At 41.5% G+C, this 22,364-nt stretch overlaps 1 protein-coding gene across 10 annotated transcripts in view; it reads right to left on the bottom strand.

Annotated features, from left to right (window-relative positions):
- LOC105672102 (protein turtle) overlaps positions 1 to 22,364 on the bottom strand; it is a 242,604-nt gene that overhangs the window by 162,531 nt on the left and 57,709 nt on the right. For 7 of the 10 annotated variants that reach the window (XM_067354582.1, XM_067354591.1, XM_067354593.1 and 4 more), the window contains 2 exons: positions 14,782 to 14,834; positions 9,112 to 9,150 (listed from right to left, as the gene is read on the bottom strand). The gene's annotated coding sequence lies outside the window, so the exon portion shown is untranslated. Of the gene's footprint in view, positions 1 to 9,111; positions 9,151 to 9,406; positions 11,444 to 14,781; positions 14,835 to 16,598; positions 16,618 to 22,364 lie in introns of those variants that run through there. The other 3 variants (XM_067354584.1, XM_067354583.1, XM_067354585.1) reach the window with 3 other exon arrangements.

Here is a 22,364-nt window from a genome sequence, read left to right as displayed (position 1 = left end):
ATCACGCACGACATCGAACGAGCAGAGCGTAATATGTAGTATAGCCCACAGCGCGTTTCGGCACTCATAATCCCGCTTTATCCCGCAGGCCTACTATGGATTTTTACGATGATAGCGCCGCTATAAAAATTCCCCCGTCCGCTAGTCACTCCGCACGGCGTTCTCGGGTGACATAACTTTTTAATTCGCCGCTCGCCGGTCGTTCGATTATCGAATCAGTAAAAACATTCTACGCGCCAAGCTCCGAGACACTATTTCATCCAACCTTTTTATATAAAAAAAAAAAAAAAGCGGAAATAGTGACGGACGTGCGCTGAACAAACAGCCATGTTTCAAGGGACGCATTATTGAAATTCACAGCACCGTGCTAAAAACGTGATCTCTCTTTGCATTATGCGATCTCTTTAGTTAAACGTGACCTCTTTAGTATGCAGCGTTATCGCGAATATGTTACGGGATAATGTCGAGGCGTGTCGGGAACCGATTAACAAACGAGCACGGAAACTCCTCTTGTTTCGCGCTAAATCCAGATCAGCTAAAAACACGTTCCGACGCGGATTCGTTAACGTCGGTCGCTCCTTTCCCAATGCGCAGAGGGGGAGGAGGGGGGGAAAAAAGGAAGTGCTACCGAGTATTTCCATAATCCAGGTTCATCCCCGGCGCCGTCACATTTTTACGAGCGCACCCGGCATAAAATTCCATCCACGCGGGGCCTTGTTCGCTTTGCAAAACAAGGGGAGAAGGCGCGATGGGCTGTCACGCGATGGTACGCTGGAAAACGAAGGGGTCGCGCCAGAGGCAAAGGTCACGCGGACATTATCCTCCAGTTGGAGGAGCGGGCGATACCAGACGCGAAAGGGACGTGAGGGGTGAGCAGCGAAGGAGGATGGAGATAAACTGGACGATGCGAGAGGGAGAAATGGAATGATATAAAGTAAGAAGAGGGGAGGGGGGGAGGAGAGTGGAGAGCACGAACAAGACTGAAACGAGAAAGCTGAGATAGATGAAAAAGGATACGAAAGATAAAAAGAAACGGTACACGGCAAGAGAGAGAGAGAGAGAGAGAGAGAGAGAAAGAGAGAGAAGAGTGTTCAGAGCCTCGGTATTTCACCATGAAACCATGTAACTTCCGACGGAATGTACCGTGGCAATGGCCGCGTGTATATATCACTTCTACCCTTAACCACCGACCACCCTCCACGGCGGCAGCGATGTTCGTAGAGATGCTCGCTGACCGTGACGCATTTTACGCTACGTGCTCGCTGTCGCGCTGACTGAAATATGTGACTGAAAACACGCGACACATCTGAAATTGCTGTCTTCGGCATGCGGCCCTCGGTCGAGTCTCTATCGAGCTTGGACATCGAGACGTGTCGCTGCAATGTTACCCAAGCTGAAACCGAAGGCAAAGCCTGGAAGGATTTATTCGACGATGAAAAAAGACATTATTAAATTCGCTTTTGTGATGCGATACACCGAGGAACGAAATTAAACGTAAACAATATCCTTATTTTCGCAGAGGATAACATATTGTTATCGAACATTTTTACGACAAATTGCGAAAAAGTCTACAGCGTTGGCGGTCAACGGGCTTCTCGTAACAACGGAATCATTTCTCAATCGTATCTGCTCACACGCGAACGACCGCGAGCGGATTGAAAGATAAGAAACGACCGAAGCGAGAAAGCGAGCGTAGCTCCGTAGACGGTGTCGAAAGAAGAATCATCGGGTTCTCTTTTTCTCGCTTTCTCCGTCTGTCCGTCCACCACAGGATCTCTCTTCGAGGACGGCTGAATAATAGAACAGAGTCGTCGTAGCTCGAGGCTGGCCAACCTGTATTCTCGCACCCTCCGACTAGTATGGAATAGTTGTGAATAACGATGCTCGGGGGAGCGCCGGCCCCTTGTCGGTGCTGGCGTTCCAAGTACCAGAGAGCCATCAACCCAACCCTACCACCCCACCCCCCCCTCCCCTTTCGCTCACTACGAGAGAGAATGTCATATATACAGTCGACCATACTTTCTATAAAATAAAATACGTGTCGCGTTATCTCTTCATGCCGGACGCATGGAGAAGACACGAGAAGAAGAGAAGAGGAGAAGTACTATCGCGTCTCTTGTTTCCATTTCTCCTAAACACGACGTGACGTGAAAGGCAAAGAGAACGGGGTGTCGAGTTTGAGCGTCAATCGATGGCGAGGCTTCAATCGCCGACTGACGTGAGCAGATATTTTTTCGCATCTCACCCGACGGGGATGGACTGCAGGATTAGAAAATTGCGTTTTAACTGCAGGCAAGAATAATGAAACCGTTAAATAGGAGAATTAAATATATCGTACATTCCTCACTTTAGAAAATAAAAAAGAATTGCGAATCAATACGTAATGTAAAATAATTTCACTTTGATAAAATCACAAGATTTTTTTTTCCGCACACCACTACAGTCACTTTCGAAAAAATATCTACATAAAATTTCATTTTGCTACATAAATTTCTTGCTCGTTTTATAGATTAATGAAATAATGTGCTCATGAAAGTATATGTAAATCGTTCGCTTTTCAATTAAATCGCGAATAAATTGAAACACCATCACTGTCGAGGGAACCTCTCATTTTTCCACTTTTTCCTTAATTAATATTCACCAGCGTGTCTTGATTAAAATAAATTGTCAATTTCGAAAGCACGCAGTATCGCTAGCGGGAAAAACGATTTTGTCGTAATTTATACGCAGGAATGTAGAAACGCTCGTCGATAAATCAAAATTATTGATCATTATAACATAACACAATTCAAAATTCGCTAGTGTAATGGCTAAATTAAAACAAAATTTTAAAAAAAGATTGGCACTGTAAACTAAATTTTTGAACGTCACGAGAGAATTAATAGAGATCTATCAAAATAATATGCATATTTTACTCTATACGTGTTCGTCGTTTATATAAAAAGTAATTATTTTTAAAAATGTAAAAATAATATAAAAAATATTTGCAGTTTATACTGAACTCGCATATTTCCAGCTTTTGACGGAGTCCGCCAACATCTACGGGACAACATCCAAGGTATTAAGCCAGTAGAACAGACAGAGGAGTGGAATTTAGAAACAGTTACATCGAGATAAACCGAGCTAAAGCGGTGCAATTAGAGCGCGAGAAGAGCAAAGCCGAGACGGGCGGTGGGCCGCCCTGACACTACATGTTTGGCCGAGAAAGACAAAGCAGAAACCATTCGGGGCGCCGACCGCCCCCGCGGGAGTTGACGAGCAAATGGGGCAAAGGGCTGGAAAACTTAACAATGCCCGGAGGTCGTCGCGTCACGGCGGAGGAAGGCCAAAAGCGGAGTTTTGTGAAGGGTGGAGGCGAGAGGAAAAGAGTGGACCGGCCGAGAAGGACAAAGTGCTACTAAAAGTGTCATTCTTCATTCTGCCCCGACGCAATTTAATGGCGTTTATCTGTAGGTCCTACGATAAATTCTGTGTGAGATACCTGTGACTAATTGCTTATAACCGCTGCGGCCAAAGATTACATTTTAATAATTTATTGCAAAATTGTGTCAAAGTCACTATTTTTTTCCTGCCTGCGATATATTTCTTCGTTTCGGACAACATTCGTTCGCGAGCAAAGCGGATTAATCAAGAGCGTCTCACATGAATTTTTCGAATGATCAAAGCATGGAAAAGTACGTACCGAAACGCGTATTAGAGAAAACGTCCAGTTATTTTCTTTCATGACACCCCGATCCGCGCCGCGCGACGGAGATACACGCGGGCACTCGGCCAAGGTGCCATTTCTCCGCGTGCTCGGAATCCTCTCTCGACACCTACAGAATTATCGCGGCCCGCCTTCCGTTTTACAATTCCCGTGAGATCCCCGGTAATACGAGTCGGATACTTATTTTCCAACGCGAGCAAACGGACGCGGCCGTGGCGCGACTGGCTTCGCCGAGAAATCCACCGGAGACACCCGGGAGTGCTTTATCGTTATTCGCTGCATACATATCGGCGCCGCGGTCGAGATTTCGGAGCGGATGTTCTTAATGCACTCGCTGGCCCGCGAATGCCGCGCGCCCGCTTGTTATTCCAGCGAGCGCGTGCTCGCGAACGCGGTACTTTTCTAAAGAAAATCACGCTATATTTATTTAACCAAATTTTGTTTAGCCGAAGAATCTACTTTGATTTTTATTGCTTCGTACTGTTATACTATTTTCTTATTTTTCTCAAAAAAAAAAAAAAGGAAAGTTTTTTTGCTATTATTTCATTATTTTAATTGTTTCATACGACGATATAAAATTATATGGAAACGTTTTAGAGAATGCAACTACAAATAATTGAAAATGAAGATTTTGTCAACGGAATAATGCGAATCTTGCACAATTGCAATCGCGACTGCGCAAAAATCTTATTAAGAAAAGCTCTTTAATATACATAATTAGTAATACTAACTATTGACTCTACAACGATTTTGTACGTACGACGTGCTGGCCTCTCATCGCAATACATGATTTCTTCGATTCCGCAGAATTCCCCCGTGAAGCATTTCGAACTTCCCGAAACTTCAGAATGTGATATATCGAGGATCCGGGAAGAATTCTATTCCCAACGGTAGAAAACTCGATGCAGCCACGTGTTTTCATCGCGTGGAAGATCCCATCGTGGGCTGTGAACGTTCCTCGAGGAAGTCGACACAAAATCTCGATGGAAACTTTCGAAAAGCTTCCGCCCGCCTCTTCGACATTACTTCCGTCTCCGCCTTGCCGTCATCCAAAATCCGTTTCCTAAATCTCGTACCTAGCCGAAGCTACTTCCACCGTAAAATCACGCGCGCGTAAAACGGGCAATAAAGGGAGAGACGGGAGCACGCGCATTTCCATGAAAAACGGAAAAGAATTAACGAACCGAGAAGCACTCAAACTTACCGCGCACGACGATAGAAAAATTACCGATGCAAAGATTTTCAGGCATGAAGAAGATTGACTACTTTTGCGTCAAATCGCGCGTCGCACGCGATAACGAGAAATTTATTTGCCATTAAGGTTATCGCAAACAAGAAAGCATATAATTGATTGTTAAATAAGTTATAAGTTTGTCAGCAAAACCGAAAACACAAGGGAATAAAGTACAAGTTATTCGGGCATTAAATCAATACGTATATTTCAATCATCATCAAGATTCCTTGCATCTCTAAAAAATGAATTCCAACAGGGTATATCATGGTCAATAAAAACGAAGTAGAGAGCTACAGCAAGCAAGAATTTCGAAAGAATTGACTCGCGGCGAGAGATAAAACCGACGGCATAATAGCGATTTCCATCAGGAGACGTTTAAGGTACTGTGCAAAGATGTCGGTGCCGCCACCGCCGCCGGAGAACGAAGGCGAAAGCAGCTCTCGTGGGCGACAAAGGGATGAATAGAGGCTTCTAGGACGATGAAGATGGCGAATGTAAGACAAACAGAGATAGGGAATGCGAGAGAGCGAGAGAGAAAAAGGGAGGAGAGGAGAGAAAGAAGCAACGGCAGAAACGCATCCGACGTTCGACTTATTCAAATGAGCCGATAGATTGAGCCACGAAGGTGCCATTTGTTTCTTTCTCGAAAGCTCCTCGTGCACCCGCGACCCGATTTTGCCGCCAAGACTATTTATCTTTCTCCCGTTGCTATGTGGTATTTTCAAACGGATTTGATATCACTGTTGTTAACGTTGAATTAGCGATTTTAAATGATTATCGAGTCGGTAAGATATTAATGATATCATTAAATAATATCAATAATATTAATCAAAGCCTTTCTCCTCTTTTGTATTCTAATTACATAGATAATTATGAGCAGTACATAATGTTTATAGTTTTCGTATATTGTTTTCTTTTCCTTTTTCAATACAATAAAAATAAAAATACTTTATTTATACGAAAAATAAGAAAAATGAATTGACGAACAAGTTGCTCTATTTATGTGTCCGTGACGCTGACCAGTCAGGATAATGGTCGATCGCGAAGAGGCAAGCAATTTTCATCGTTAACGAGTGCAGGTCACGAGGGTAAAAATAAAAATCGTCGAAAGAAAGGAAGCCGAGTGTAAGAGAAATGAAGATGTATGATATATAAGACAAGTTGCAATTTAGACATATTAAATTTTAGTAAAATGGCAACAAACTTATTACATGCAGACTTTACCTTTATCTTGATAACATTAATAATAATTGTAATGACAGTATTCGTAATGAAGAAACAGAGAGTTAGAACGAAAAAGCGAAGGAGAAGAAGAAAGGCAGAAAAAATAGCGCAACGTGTCGATAGGGCATTCCTTCCGATTTTCTACATCATTTCCCTTCGTTCGTTGTGATAGAAAATTTCCGCGGTCTGTGATACGACGAGAAAAGAGAAAGAGAGAGAGAAAGAGTTAGTCTACTGGTCTTGAATCGTCCGTAGTAACGTGTGAGAATAGCAGGCGCGAACTCTCTCCACCGGTCGTTCTGCACGTGTTACTTCCTCTTTTTCTTCTACCCATCCGGTGCGCCCATCCCGGCGCACCTACCCTTCACCCCCTTATTTGCTCCTTTTCTCTTCCCCGTAGTTTCTCACATCGAGTCTGCCCGGCACCAACGTGAAAATCAGCGCGGAGAGAGACTACTATTCCTTGAAGCTCTCTTTATACTTCCGTTTGACTGACGTTGAACCGTAACGAGCGCCGCCGGCGAAAAACGCGATCACCTGTAATCGCCGCCTTATGCGATTTTAATCGGGCGACTACGAGCGCAGAATTGTAATTTCAATTTTTTTCGAACTATGTGAAAATTTCCGTAATAAAAATATAAATCTTGCTTTTATACTTATAGAATTTTTCCGTGAACAACTATATTGCGTGAGCAAAATATATGTCATTTACAAGAATTACCTATTTTTACTGAATTATATAATATGATTATAGAAATGTTTTTGGTTGTTAAATATTATATCGGACCATGTTTTAAATAATAAATAAATATAATCAATTTAATAATAAATTTGATAAGTTTTAAATAATAAAAAATTGTCTGTCACACATTATTAAAATACGTTCTAAAATGTTCGCTCATCGACAGCTACTGAGCTTCTGCCGTTTTATTCATTATATCAAATCTTCGTTATTTAAAATCTAAGCACAGAATCTATACGCGTTGATATACATGTATAAAATTTCTACATATACAAAATTATAAATGCGATAAACGTGTGTTTCTTATATTCACCAATAATTTTTTTCTTTCGTAGTATCTTATTTCATTATGATACTCATCTTACCTGCGTAAGCGAGTATTTACTTGGGGGATACTTGTGGGTTTTCGATTAAAACGAGACGACAAAAAGAAACGAAAATGAATCGCTATAAGGCAGCAAGGAGAAGCCATACTTCGATACCGGAAGCGGTCACGATCTATGTCAACATGCATATACATATACATGCTTGGTGCACCTCTTGCGTGCAACTAGTAAGAGCAACCTTATCCTGTCTCAAAGAATACAATAAAAATGTTGCGTCAAAGTCGGCCTTCCTGCTGACCGTGAGAGCGCAATTATTCATTCCTAACAAGCTGCTCACGAAATAAAAACCATTGTCTCTTTATTTTTCCCCACAATCTGTAAAGATAATGACTTTTCCGAAAGCGATAACGATTATGCTAACCTTGCCGTAAGTGGCGTCTTTCCGGCTGTTTGCCGCAATTTATAAGAGAATACGCCTCGAAACCTCATTTTCACGCATAATTCTCACTACGCGTGTTCTCTTCGGCGAAATTTCGAATTCAGCGCGCGCTATGTGAAGCAATAAATTTCAGCGAACAATCATTCGAGGGGTTGGCTTTTAATGATCGTACTGCGAGCCCGACTGCGAGCACCCACGATATTGGGGCACCTTGATCGATTAGGTACCGAATGTTTCGTGACTTTTTCCTTTCTCCACGACGTACCACCGGCCTCAACCGAAGCGATCGATTCATTTTATTATTTGCCCAATCCTCCAAAGCCGGCCGAATCCCGCATTTAATAAAGTTCTTTTGTCTCAGCTCTATTTATTCGCATTTAATGAGAAATCGCGAATGAACGGGACGATTCTTTGCTGCCGTACCGTTTGCCATTCTTTCACAAAGAATGGATAAACCCCGTGTCAGCAATATTCAATAGGAAATTTAATTAAGAATAATTAGACGGTTCAAACTTTTTGTGTTAAGCAAAAACAATTTAATATCTAAATAATAATAATATCATTAAGGAAACTGTTAATATCATATTTTTTTGAAATTTTTCAAATTCGCACGAATACACAATTACATTATTTATATGAGAAACCATAAAAATAAATATTAGTGCTGATCACTGATTATATATTCCGTTCTATGAGTGACTAACAGACATGAAAGAAAAAAGAAATAAAAGAGCGAAGCTAAGTTTACATCAAGCCATCTTTCGCCATCTTCCGTTCCGACTCCATCGCCTCCGCGTCCCCGCACACCCCATGCTATCACGAGTAAGAAGTCGCTTTCCAGCCCGTAAAAGTGAATGCATAAAAGTGCGCGTCGCGAATGCATAAAATGGCGAATAAACCCCGTCGTAGAATATTCGTGCTTACTTCTTCCGCTCTTACCCTCATTCTCTCTTTCTCGCGCATTCCTCTGCCCTCTCCCTTCCTTAGTTCCGTCTGCGACACGCGCGCGAGCTCATATATATTCTTTTCCTGCACTTCTACATCTCTCTTAGCCAGCATTGAGTTGTACTATATCGCGCGAGGTGCGTTTATACTTGAATCTATTGACTTTCACGCGCCATCCGAACCAATCTTGCGTCGCGTCCCCGCGGAGACCGTGACGTTAGGTAAGTGCTAGAAATCCTCTACAACTTTGACAATATTCGACTCGTGAGATTTTCATCGAGGTGCATTCGCCGATTTTTGATTGAAAGGTTGCGAGCGACACGATATTAGAAAGACGAAAAGATTTCAGAACTGAAGTGCATATATCATAAGTTTGAAAGAAAGATTCTTATCGTTTTTATGAAAAATTATATACATATGTGTATATATAGCGGAATTGGTTCTTTATATAAAGAGAACCTATATACTAAAATAAAATATATTAGATTGACTTACCGGCACGATGCGCAGCAGCGGAGTTGTTCACAAATTGATCTGTAACATATAAACATATATTAAAATTATGGCAATGTTTCAAATAATTATTGCGCACATTAAATTTTTATTCATTTTTTGTGCAAATATCTAATTAAAAAATTATATATAATTTAAAATATAATAACAAATATGTTAAAAAATTTAATAACTGTTAAAAACTGCAAGTCTTTTATTGAATATGTGCGTCACGTTACATAATATATTTTACGTGCAATATTGTATAAATACAGGTAACAAATAAATGATTACTTACACTAAAGTTGCTCCGCCGACGCTCGATGCTCTTCCCGAGCCTCCTCCTCCTCTCAGTCCTTCTTGCAGTCCTTCAAAACACTCACACGCGTTCGCGACACAAATATAAAAATTGAACGATATTTTAAACAGTATTACCGACGCGTTACTTTGTCATTTGGACAAAGGAAAACTCAAACGGATATATTATCGCACGGATTACACGTTCGACATTCTGCCGCGTTTGTAATAAGTAACGACGGAAAAAATAAATAAAAAGTTGCAGGAAGTAGTAAAGATATTATTCGAAAAGATAGCGCATCGATACGGAACGCTGTCTACCCCGTACGAGTGCCGCCGTGCGAATAACGGAGCAATAACACATACCAAAGACAAGGTCGCGCCGATTCCGATTTGGAAAAATGCGGAGAGTGGGGAGCGGATACATGTGCGAGCGGATACATAGGGTTTGAGAAAGAGCGAAAGAGAGACAGAGGGAAAATATAGAACGCACAAGCTAAGCGCGGTAACGTAAACAATCCCATCAAACGCCGCAAATCAGCCTCAAAACTTTCAACATTACAGTATTTATCAAACATTGATCGAAATCAAGTTTAAATCGATTTTAACTCGGTTTTTGATAAATGTTTGATAAATACTTTAAGAGTTTCGGGGCTAACTTGCGGCGTTTGATGGGGTTGTTTTCGTTGCCGCGGTTAACCTGCGTGCACACGGCTCTCTATATTTCCGCTTTCCTTCCCCTCTTCCCTCTCACTCTTTAGTTATGTATCGGCGCATACATTGTTTTCGATCTCACTCTTTTCCATCTTTACTTGTTACGGATACGGCAAAGTATCGAACGTGTAATCCGTACAATGATATTCTGGACGAGTTTTATTTTTGTCTTAATGTGACAAAATACGCATTGCGAGTGCCGTTTAAAACATCGTGTGATTTTCATATTCGCAAGTGTGAGTGCTTTACAAAACTACAAGAAGAACTGATAAGGCTCAGAAAAAGCATCGAGCCTCGGCGGAGCAATTTTAGTAATCATTTATTTGTTGCCTTTATTTTTTTGCAAAATATTGTATGTAAAATACTATGTAACGCACTGGAAACTTTTAAATATTCAGTAACAGATTTGCAATTTTTAATATTTATTAAATTTTTTAACATATTTATTATTTTTGAAAACTTTTATAGTTTTTCGATAAATAGGATAATTCTTTGATTAGGTATTTGTATACAAAATAAGTAAAAGTTTAATGCACATAATAATTATTTCTTAAATAATTATTTTAAACGCTATTATAATTTAGATGTGTACTTTGCATGTTACAGATCATCTTTTGTGAATAATAATTCCGCTGCTGCGCATCGTACCGGTAAGTCCAGTTTGTTATATTTAAATATCATCAATCACAGATTTGTCTCGCACTTTTTTTGAGATATCGACGTCATTGAGGAACGGTAAGCGAGACATATAAAAACCTCCATGCACTTAGCTCGGAAAAGAGTTCTTATCTGTGAATATATTTCCCCCGCCCGTGCGGAAATATGCATACAAGGCGTGCCGGGAATATGGCCACATACGTACGCTAGTATATGCATATATAACGCATATAAAGTTACACTCGTATATCATGCGTGATTAAAGCGGCCGGATATCCCACTCTTTTTTCTCATTTTTTTTTTCAATAATTTAAAAAGCTTATTTCCCTTTACAACAAGTTCTCGTTCTTTTCTTTCAGTCAATCGCGAATATATCAGCTACTTCTATTTTAATTAATTGATACACGATATTATTCCATCACTAAAATCATACAAGAATTTTTGCAACCGCCTTTTTTTTCATTCAAAACAAGACGAAAATTAAGTCAAAATAATACTCTCATTCTTAAAAAAAAAAAAAAAAAGAAGAACAGAATAAAATCTAAAGAGCTAAAAGTAAAATGCAAAAGTACAAACACAACAGGCTTTTGGAAGACGATGGAGGATACAGCGAAGGGGATGCAGCGAGTTTTGCTTGCTTTCGTACTTTACATGCCGGTTCACGCGTGCAAACAGCCAGCATACCGCTTTCTGTCGCATACGCTTGCACGTCGTCGCCGTGGAAAGACGTTGTGGGCGAAGTGAGAATGTAAATCAGACGACGCGCGAACCGGAGTTACATGACTCAAGCAATACAAGAACACCCGTCGTCTTTAACACGCCGCAATATAGACAGACGTTTCACCGACAGCGTAGTTCAAAACTTCTTTCTGTTTGTCTTGCAATAAAATATGCAATTCATATTAAATATTCGTTTTCGATTTGCGCCGAATATTTCATATGACGACTTTGTAAAGAGAAGCGAGATTAAAAAAAAAAAAAAATTTGCATGACGATTTCAAATAATCCATAACGATACAATTTGATAGCGCACCGTAGTAACATACTCTGTTTGACTGATATGAAATTTGTAATAAAATGCATATATGTCCCGCGATATTGCACCACCGCGTTATTGTAGAACGAATAGAGCGCGCTGAGCGGTTCATTCGGCGTGGACTGCGATCGAATCTCGCGTACGTCATGGCGATCGGAAACACGATTGAAAATATTTACGAGGATATGGGTGTCAGGGCGCATCATCGCGCGAAAGGATCGTCCGTTTCCCGCGGCATTCGAGACAGGTATATCCGTTCCGAAAGCCTTTTGCGTCTGACCGGGTTCGATTGATCGTTCTACCTCCGGTTGGTGTATATTCGACACAATGCGGCTCGACTTTAATATATCGCCGATATTACCGACTTGCGGAAACGCGGCGAAAAGGAGCAGTGCGAAAGCCTGGACTCGGGAACAAGCGCGCAAGAAAAAAAAAGAGAAAGAGAGAGAACGAGAGAGAGGGAGAAAGAAAAAAGAAAAAGTGGAAGGACGTGAAAGGGCCTTCGGAAGTTCGCACAGGTTTTCGTACTTTGGAAAATAAACGGATAAAGCGCAATATCAACGAACGATCAGCTTTTTGGTGCTCCCAATTTCGCTAAATGGCTCGCTCTGGTAGTGAATTGCAAACTATCGCTAAGCGATATCGGTTATTTGCATTGCTGTTGCTCATATTGCGTATGTCCGCGTTGCGCAATATGCGACACGCGAAAAATCGTTTTCAATCGACAGAAGGCTGAGAGGGGGCAGCGCGCTATAAAATGTAAATAACCAATTAAATGGCGGAGCTGTATTTAAATGATGTCGGGGCATGCAAAGCTGCCGTGGAGCCAACTTAGGGATTACTCGTCTTTAAATTATTTTCCGTACCAATTCTCCGTCTCTCCTGGTAATCGTAAGCCGGCTGCAGCGTGCATGAATAAATAAAACGCTCGGTGCTGCTTAGTGAGGAAAGTGCGCTTTCAAAGAAAAGTTATCTCGTCAGTCACTGTTAACGGTGAACAACAGAGATAACAAAATGCTTGTTTTAAACGAATTAAATTGTTCATAGGTTTTTTCAAACTGCAATTTCAACGCTCTTGCATGGAACAAAAAATTTAATTATTTAATTATTTTTAACTGGTCGTTCACGCGCCCGCCTTCATTGCCGATGAATCTTATGAAGCTTATGAATCGATGAATTCCCACCGCAAAAACTCGTAAAAACGTTGCACAATTAATTCTTTTCCGAAACATCATCCACCCTTTTTTTCACGTCTATCCAGTACGTCTACTTAGACTCAAAGAACCCTCTGCCGCGACGCGGGCTTGATTTCAATTAAGCACACCAACTCCACCGAGACACTCTTTTTCCCCAGCCGTGTCGCCGATGCTTGTAGCGCGCTGAAAGAAGTCGACTTTCGCACAACGGCGGCAACGTCGGTGCAAAAATTTTATCCCGCTTATTTTGCCTGCTGAGAGGAAAACGACGCGACGGCGGGTAATGAAATGACGAGATACTCACACAGCCGAATCATATTATAATTCACTGCGGAATATTAATAAATGGTGCATAAAGCGTGATCCAAAATTTTAAACTACAAGCGCAAGCGCGCAACAGACGATGTATCTCGCAGAATACATCGCCGAGTTTTGAGTTGACATCGCCGGATCAACATCTATCACGTCTCCATTCCCGCAATGTAACGTCGTCAATCAAGTGGATATCAGCCCCCAACCCTCGCAAGCCTCGCGGTCCATCCGTGCGTGCGAACGCGTCTGGGTAGACACGTACAAACGTATGCGAATCCGTCGTACAAACGCCAAAGCAAAGGAGAACGAATGTCTCTCCAAACACATGGGTCTCATGTCGTTCCGACGACGATGTCGATATTATTCCGAAGCTAGCCGAGAGACTACTCGAGCGACGTACGGGCTTCGTTCCGTTGGAAAAATATTTATTCGACCGCGATGGAAAGGAGATCTCTTCTATACCCGCGGCGGACGCACACTGCACAGCCTGCGTTCCGCGCCCGTGTATGCTCCGGCGGCCCTTTTGGGATTCTCTGGTAACGAGAAGTCTCAATCCGCTTGAGGCAGGGAGCGGGCTTGGGAGAGTCTGAGAGAGCAATGCTGGAAAGAGGTAAAACATGGAGACGTACGTACCCGATGCCGAGTCCGGTTTCGCATCGAGCTCTTTTTGCGACCGAGCCGCGCGACTGATATTGCGGGAAAGAATGCATTCACGAATGTATTCCCGTGTATACTTACAAGTGTCGTTTTGTACGTATGTGACATATACATTGTACGCCGACTGCATCCCGCACACATGTGAACGCGTAATTCCTACATCATAGGCGCCGAAGCTGCATTCAAATGTTTCGGAACCAGGTTCCTTTAACAAGTTTCAGCGCGTATACTTTCAGACGTCTGCTCTTTGAGAAGTATCGGAGCGAAATATAGTTGTTAATATTTTCTCAAAATATTTGGATATTTTTATTTGCGAGAATTGCCAGTGGTTTTCTGTGGCTTTGAAATAAACATTCGCAAAACGTAAGTAAAATTGCTAATATCACCAGATCTGAAGCACATGAAGAAAATCAATTTCACTTATTGTATCGAGTAATCTTTTGCTTCAACGCAAAATATTCTAACGTTACAAATGACTAGGAAGCTTTCGAATAACGGCGCCTATGCTCGACACAAAGTTCTATTTCGCGTACATAGTCGACAGAGGGGGAAATAAATCGGCGAACTGCGACCACGGTCGATTTGATTTTGATCCCGGAATGGGCGAGAGCACAGTCGAGGCTCGCGTTAATTACCAGCAATTTCGGCGTTTCGCCGCTCTTTAAACACCGCCTTGGGAATTAAGCGCCGTACTATATAGTCGATAGCGAGAGAATGAGCGGCAAAGAGGGCGGACGGGATAGACGCTCGTTTCTTGCAGCCGTTTACAATTTATAATCCTATTACAGAATTCAAGGTACTCACCGGTGTGCGCCACTCCAAGTCGAAGAAGCAAAAGCGCCTCTCGAACCCAGCCCCTGAGCATGGAAAGAAAAGGAACTTGTGAGTGCGTCGTAAGATAAGGCAACCACTCGATCATTAATTATGGCTACGCTAATTGCGCGCTTCATAATTAAGCGGCCCAAGAATAAAAATATTTGTGATGTAAAATAACATATTACTGTGTCTGATATTTGTAAACTGCTACAAAAAGTTTTACTGTACTCATAAATTTCGTTCCGAAACTTTTATCAGCTTGTTTATCAATGGTGTAGCGTGATGGCAAAATCATGACTGACTACATTTGAAAAATTATTTTAACTTAAATTTAACAAAAATATTCTCTAATTAATAATGTTTCGACGGTAGTTACAGCAACCTTGTATAGGATAACGAGATGTAATATTAACTCTAGATATCTCAGGAAGTACATCATTAACAGCCTTATTCGCGTGAGAAGAGAATGGCGGTACGTTAATTGATTTTTCATTCGACAAAGCCGCCAGAAGCTCTTCAACGTCCTGTAGACGGAAAACGAGCAGCTCGCGGTGGAAATCCTCGTGAAAACAGTTGGTGCATCCGGCAACTGGCGGATCTGAAATCCTCTCAGCGGAAATCTTTCTCCGCTAGAATATTTAGCGGCCGAGCGAATTGCAACGAATGCAATAAAAATGCACAGAGAAAATCGCTCCTTCCTTCCGTCGTTGGAAATTTGAAAGTCTCTCGAAAAACACTTTAATTTTGCGCAAAATAGCAGCGCAATTTTCTCAATAGGATGCGACAATGCTGTCAAATAGAATCCTTTTCACACTGCGAATAACAGACGTATGTAAACATCTCATTTAGCTAACAAGAGAAGTTATTTCGCTATACAATTCGCATAAATGATAATTTATACTCAAACGTAACGCTATTCATTTTAACGAAGTCGCGGACGAGCGGGAACGCGGAAGTTCCGGCAAAATTAATTTTCTCACACACGACCCTTGTAGTCCCAAAACGGAAATCGCGAGGACTCGGTGCAACTAAACGCGAGGTGCACGTGCAATTCATTTCGCTCATTCATTATAGATTTTAATACCAGCGCGTCGGAATCTCATCATAAATTAAATTCTGACAGACAAAACTCCGGCACAACTGAATCTGCGGAACGCGATGCGATCTGACGAAAACGTGGGTCATAATTTTTGAAGACTGAGATTTCCCAAGCATGATACGCGCTTTGTAATCAATGAGCTAATTTTAATTTCGTTAATTTCAATTTTCAACGGTAGACTTGATTTTGATGAATTTTTCAGTGGTCGCAGATGTGTACATTTAAAATAAATATTTTTATGCAAATCACAAAATGTTGTATTTAACACCGCATATATGTATGACATGTATTCGAACACACATTGCGTATAACAACGTGACATATGCAATTTATAACACGCATATGTAATTATAAAATTCATTAAAATTTTATTAACTCATAACGGAGAAAATGTAACTGCAAATATAAATGGAAGTATATCAAAACGAGTTTGGAGCATGATTGCAGATGGCAAATATGCGAATTGCAAAGCGGTAAATATTGGAAACTGCGCCAATGTGAATTCGTCGGCGAACTCGATGCATACGGATTCCGCGTGTTCACGTAACTGTGACGTTCGCACACTCCCCGACATCCCGGAGCATATCCCAGGGGGGCACGCGAGGAGAGACCATTAAATGGCACCAGCCAGTTTTCCCGTCGTTTCTTCGCAATACCGCCGCCTGGCAATATATTTCCCTCCCTTTTAATTACACGCATTACTTACGCTCGTTAATTAGCCTCTAGCCGAGGATCAGAAAGGCGGGAGGGTGAGTGCCAGACATCAGATGCAAGCATTTGCCTCGAGTACTACGCTCCATGCTCCTTTTTCCCATCCCTGCGACGAGAAATCTTTCGTTTGATTACGATGTCGATTTTACGGGCCTCTTGGTACAAAAACTGACCCTTCTTTATAATTAGTGAGTTACGCGCGAAGCTAAAATTTAATAAAGTAAAGAAGATCAATTGTTGCCTCTCCGTCAAATAACTTGCGCAGTGCAAAATTTCGTTTAATCGATTAACAACTTCCGGCGACTCTAATCTATGTTCAGCGTATTAAATAAAAACTTTATCATCCCCGATATCGATCATAGGAGGAGAGTTTAGGATGTCGTTTGATCCCACTTTAACGTGATTATCGGAACGCTAAAGCCAACTTTGGAATCCTCATCGGCCAAGCCGGAATAAATCCATAAGTATCTTTATACGTCAAGGAAAGGGAGTTTTATACTTTCAATTCGGAGAGTATTGCGAGAAACGGCAGCGGGAACTCAAGTTTCTCCTTCCACAGTACTTTTCCCCCCAATTCTTCTATCGTATCTAAGAAAGCCGGCTTCTTCCCCGCTTTAAAACTTGAAGGAGCCGGCGCTACCGCTGAAGAAATAGACGACAACGAAGAGGAAGAAGAATAAGATCGCCGGTAAATCGTCGGCGGAAAATCGGTCCTCGGTGACTTTTATACGTCGACATTTCGCGTTGTATTACTATGATATGCCGAGCGCCAGGTACGGTGGGCTAAAAGGGAATAAGGGGGTGGCGTATTCTTCTATTTGCATCGGAGCTTGCTATTCTCCTTTCTTCGCGGTCTCAATTACCGATGCGCCATTGTCGGCTGCTTCTTTCAATTTACCGAGTGGCACTCTAACGTATAGTTAGTGAACGTGGTAAGCTACTTATAAGAATGAGGTATAGATCGATTACGAAGGCGTTTCATTGAACGTAAAACGTTCGGCTCGAGTACAATGTCTTCTCTGTAATATAATATCAGGTAAAAAAATATACAATCATATAGGAGCGTTTTCACGATGTCGTGATTTTTTCTATCTGAAATAATGAAGTATACGAGCGACAATGAGTACATTAGCCTTCTTTCGAAATATTTCGCTAAAGTATCGCCTCCATAATTCATAATTCACAGCTCTCTTCTAGCGTCGCGACTGTTCACATTGAGAGGATGCTTCATAAAGATACATGCACCGAGTTACCGAGAATCCGGAGTCACGGATCTGTGCTAATAATTTCACAAGTTGGTCGATAAATTTCTAGTAAGGAGGTACCGACTGTGCCGTGAAAATCGTAAGCGTAGAAACGCGGGGATTTGACCGTATATCACAACGTGCCGCGCGCTAGGGGAAAAAACTTTACCACCCATTGCTAGAAAATATAGCACCCCACGGTATAGGAAGGATCCTGCAGCGAGCGCTGCTCGCCGCTGTCTCACATATGTGCATATGACTACTAGTTATATAGTACAAGTGACTACGATAAAATATAAGCAGAACCGAGCTATTTCAACGAAATTCTCAGACTGAAATATAATAATGTATCGATTTCATAATTTATATACTTCGCGAAAAAATCATTCTTCAAAAATATTCTTCAACAATTCTTGAGAGATATCTCGTTGATCACAAAGTAGGTTTAATATCCATAAAAAAAATTTATTTGAAACATTTTTTGTTTTAATAATATTAATCAGAACCAAATTTGCCAAGTTAAATCTTGAATATAAATTATGAAAAAATGCGCATTTCTTCTTTCCAACGTGTTCAAAGTTAGTCAGAAAACAAGTGGCAGCTAATATCATTTTGTAGGAGTGGTAATGTTCATTTTTATTCGTAAGCCGTTTGTACAAGTTGCAAACAGATCGCATTATACCATTTAAAGCGACTCGACGAATATGGAAGTGTGTCATCGGGTCGTGACAACGGCTTCGCGTGGTATACTTTTACCAATGCCTCGTTTCACTTTCACACGAAGCCTACGTCAGGGTCACTTGCACCGTTCGTCCTCGTTGCGTCGAGTTCGCTCGCTTTCTCTCTCCGTGAACTTGAAATCGAATTATACACGCTTACGCAGCCAAGCGATTACGCAATTCGTCGTGATTCCCGGCGCGTCGATATCTGCCATGTTTCGCTGGCGAAGCTGGTGAAGCCAAAAAACTCTCACAGCTTTTCACTGAATCAATCTTTAATCATTCTAATCACTATTTAATTTCAAATCAATTTTAGTTCGGGTGACTAAATTTTTATGTATGATCCAATTATTAATGTTAAAAATTAAATAACAAAGAATATTGTTTGATAAAATTTTCGCTACGAATTAATGATTAATTGCACGCTGCAAAGTGCAAATAAACCGTAGATAAAATTTGCGCTTCGTACACACAACCGAAATTGCATAACGAGATTGCTCAGTACAAGGACAGAATTGGACGCCGCAAATTAGATCTGCTTGATTTCCGATAACATTTACGAATTCTCGGTTAGCTTACACGCGTCCCGATTAACGAATTACCTGCCGTCGTCCTCGGAGGAAATGAAGTCGAAGCGACGCCGGAAAATTGGAGACACGCGCGAGAGAAACGGAACCGGATTTATCGCTCAGGATCTCTGCTTGGGTCTCCGGCGGTAATATCCGCTAGTGATTCAGTTCGTCTCGAGGGCATCTTCGGAGTACGGCAATAACAGAATAATCACTATTCCCACGCGCAATCAGTATAGTCATTAAAACGCGGCTGGAGCGACATTAATCACAATATTATTAGCGGCGTCCGCGATAAAAAAAATCGAGCTCTACTATCGCGCGATAAAGTTTAAAGGTCGACGATAATTTGCCTTTTAATTCCTTGTTAATTTGCTCTTTAACTTGTCGCGGTGTTATCCGCAGTGATCTCGCGGTGATATATTTTTCCCGTGTGCGCACTCCTAATATCGTGACGAAAAAAAGGAGCGCGCTTTGCTTTCAGAGAGAGGTTTCTGCCGTTTTCCGTTCGCCCTATTGTGCCCTAAGCACAACGAATGCCAGCGATGTCATCAGCTCCAGCTGTGAAATTGCCGGCTCCACACGCGCCAGCGGTTCCGCTAATTATGAGAACGAGATAAGTGCGCGGTGGAAGCAAAAAAAGCGGAGCTCACGGGGAAAGAAAAGGGCCGAGGGTGAAAGGTTCCCTTTGCCCGCGCGTCTATGACGAGCACAATGCGCAACGCGCATTATTCCCACCGACATCACGATATCGTGGATTCTCACGTGGAGCGGCAGAGAGTGCGTTCACTCCGTGCTCGAGGAGTCGTCGACCGTTACTCTTGACACGCGGAATACCCTGTCGCGCACTGTCGATCACGCCTATCGATTATTTTGCCGACGCGATCGCCATTGTTCACCTCAACGCGGGATCAAGATACGTATCATTGTCTCGCGTATGCCGTAAATAAACCGATTGCGTCTGCAGTTGACGTAAACACGTTTGATTGCGGCAACTATTTCATTCGCGTACATGTTCAATTTATTAGTGATGATTTAGAATCATTTTTCATTTTCATTGTCATCATAATGTCGCGATATTAACTGAATAAATGTTGCTCTATTCTCACTAATAAATTATTTCTATTAATTGACAAATACTGATGTAATAACAATCACAGCTCATAACATAAACATGAATAATGTAAGCATTGAATAAAAAAAAAAAGATTACAAGTTGAAAAATTCCTACTTTCCGGGGCTGTTCTCTAGTGTATAGCGTCATGATAGGATTATCAAAATTGAAGAAGGACGGTGACAAACGCGTGTTCTTGTTAATTGCATATTTTAGTAGGTACTCCGACGTTGCGCGCACACAAGAGCCAGATATTGGAAAAGGGCCGATCTAGCGCGCGGTACGAGGTAAGCACCATTCAGCAGCGCGTTAATCTTGTCTGTATATGTGAACACCCGAGACAGGCGCGCTCTAGCTTTTACGACCCATCCTTGACTGCGATAATGGTGCTATTTATATGTAGAACTCGGTATTCTCACGGCGGCGCATGTAACGCAGGACAAATGCGCGCACCTGCCGAAGCGTATCTTCAAGGAGCAGGACGCGTTCTAAAGGACCGTGTGTATACAACGCAGTTGAATCCACTGACACAATTGCGCAATGGATAACGACTTCTATAAAGTGCAGAGAAAGAGAGAGAGAGAGAGAGAGAGAGAGAGAGAGAGAGAGAGAGAGAATTTCTAGTAGTAAAGATGGAAAATGTTCTTCCTGAAAGAGTCGCTTTACGATGTGACGGCATATTCGACAAGAAGTATGTATACACTCTAGCAAGATGATACCTCGTTTCGTTTACAAATCGAAAATGCTGTAATACTCGATATCTGATCTTCAAATAATTTCACGTGCATGCTACATTTCTGTATTAACATTTACGATTGATATAAAAGTTTAAGATAATATCTGTAATTTTCACAAAAATGTAATGCAAAAACTCTTTTCAACACGTTAATGGATAATAGAAAAATTACAACTCCAACGTGGAAGCGATAACTTTTCGCAAAATTGCGCAACGAATCCGGGAAAAATGGATCCTCGCGCGACCTAGCACGTTTTTTAATAGAACGTCAGTGAATGAAATGTATATTCGCATACCATTGTCGCGATATTACTTTGTAACCGTACATTTCAATAAGCTGGAAATTCTGTAAATGGAGATTGACAGTAGCAAACGTGCAATCACACCCGTGCACCGATCGACATAAGCGATTGCAACGCCGTACACCCCGATGCATTAACTGCAGCTGCTGCAACGTTCCTGCATAGGACGGACCGGGAACCAGAATATTACATTATGCGCATATGGGTCACATAAATACATCGATCTCATTAGTCGCCGATAACAATCGAGCCAATTCATCCGATCGCCGTCAATGACAAAATTACTGAGTGGGCATGGACGACATTTAATTATTCAGTGACCCAAATCAAAGTGCTCATGCATTTAATCCAGCTAATTTTCTCAAGCTTCGTTATCGTTTCATCTTGATGTATGGCATGGCTTATAACAAATACATATAAATCGTGCCCGAAAAATAACAAACGGGAGAGACAAGAAAAACGGTGTTCACGCACACGACTATCCTTACGTAAATAACGAAGTATGTAGGTAAAATAATTAAATTTTTTCACTTTTTAATATACTTGTTAATAACAATGTGGGAAAATTACGTCTCTTAACAGATACGCTGCGATTAATTAGTCATTCATAGAGAGACGCGCTAATAAGACTTCATTTCACTCATAATGGCTCCATTAGCCATCGGAACTCTACATCCGGTCACGAAAAAAAAACATGAATACCTTCCGACAGCTCGAGTAGCAAAACTAGCCCATGTCTGATTATCTCGTTAACGACGCCATTGGTAGGAGATGTGCGGCTGTATCTCTGTAACGTTCTAATTAAGCTTCAGCTAATAAAAGAAATGTTTGCAAAAGTTTTTGCTAATACACTCCGTTTGCGAAACGCATTTCCATTTATTTTCTAAGCTGCGAAATAACTTCTTTCTCGAGTATTTTTACCCATGTACGCATTCAGGGCAGGTATGTGGTGTTAAAAATTTAATTTGATTAAGTAAAAGGGCTCTAGATTCTAGATGTGAGACGGATCGATGATTAATTTTGCCGCAGAAACGCGGCAGAACTTTCACTTTAATATTACGCGAAATAAAAGCGACA

Source organism: Linepithema humile, chromosome 4 (assembly GCF_040581485.1).
Source record: "Linepithema humile isolate Giens D197 chromosome 4, Lhum_UNIL_v1.0, whole genome shotgun sequence".
Lineage (NCBI taxonomy): Eukaryota > Metazoa > Arthropoda > Insecta > Hymenoptera > Formicidae > Linepithema > Linepithema humile.
The sequence above is the reverse complement of the archived record's forward strand: the minus strand, read 5'-3'. Positions and strand labels throughout refer to the sequence as shown.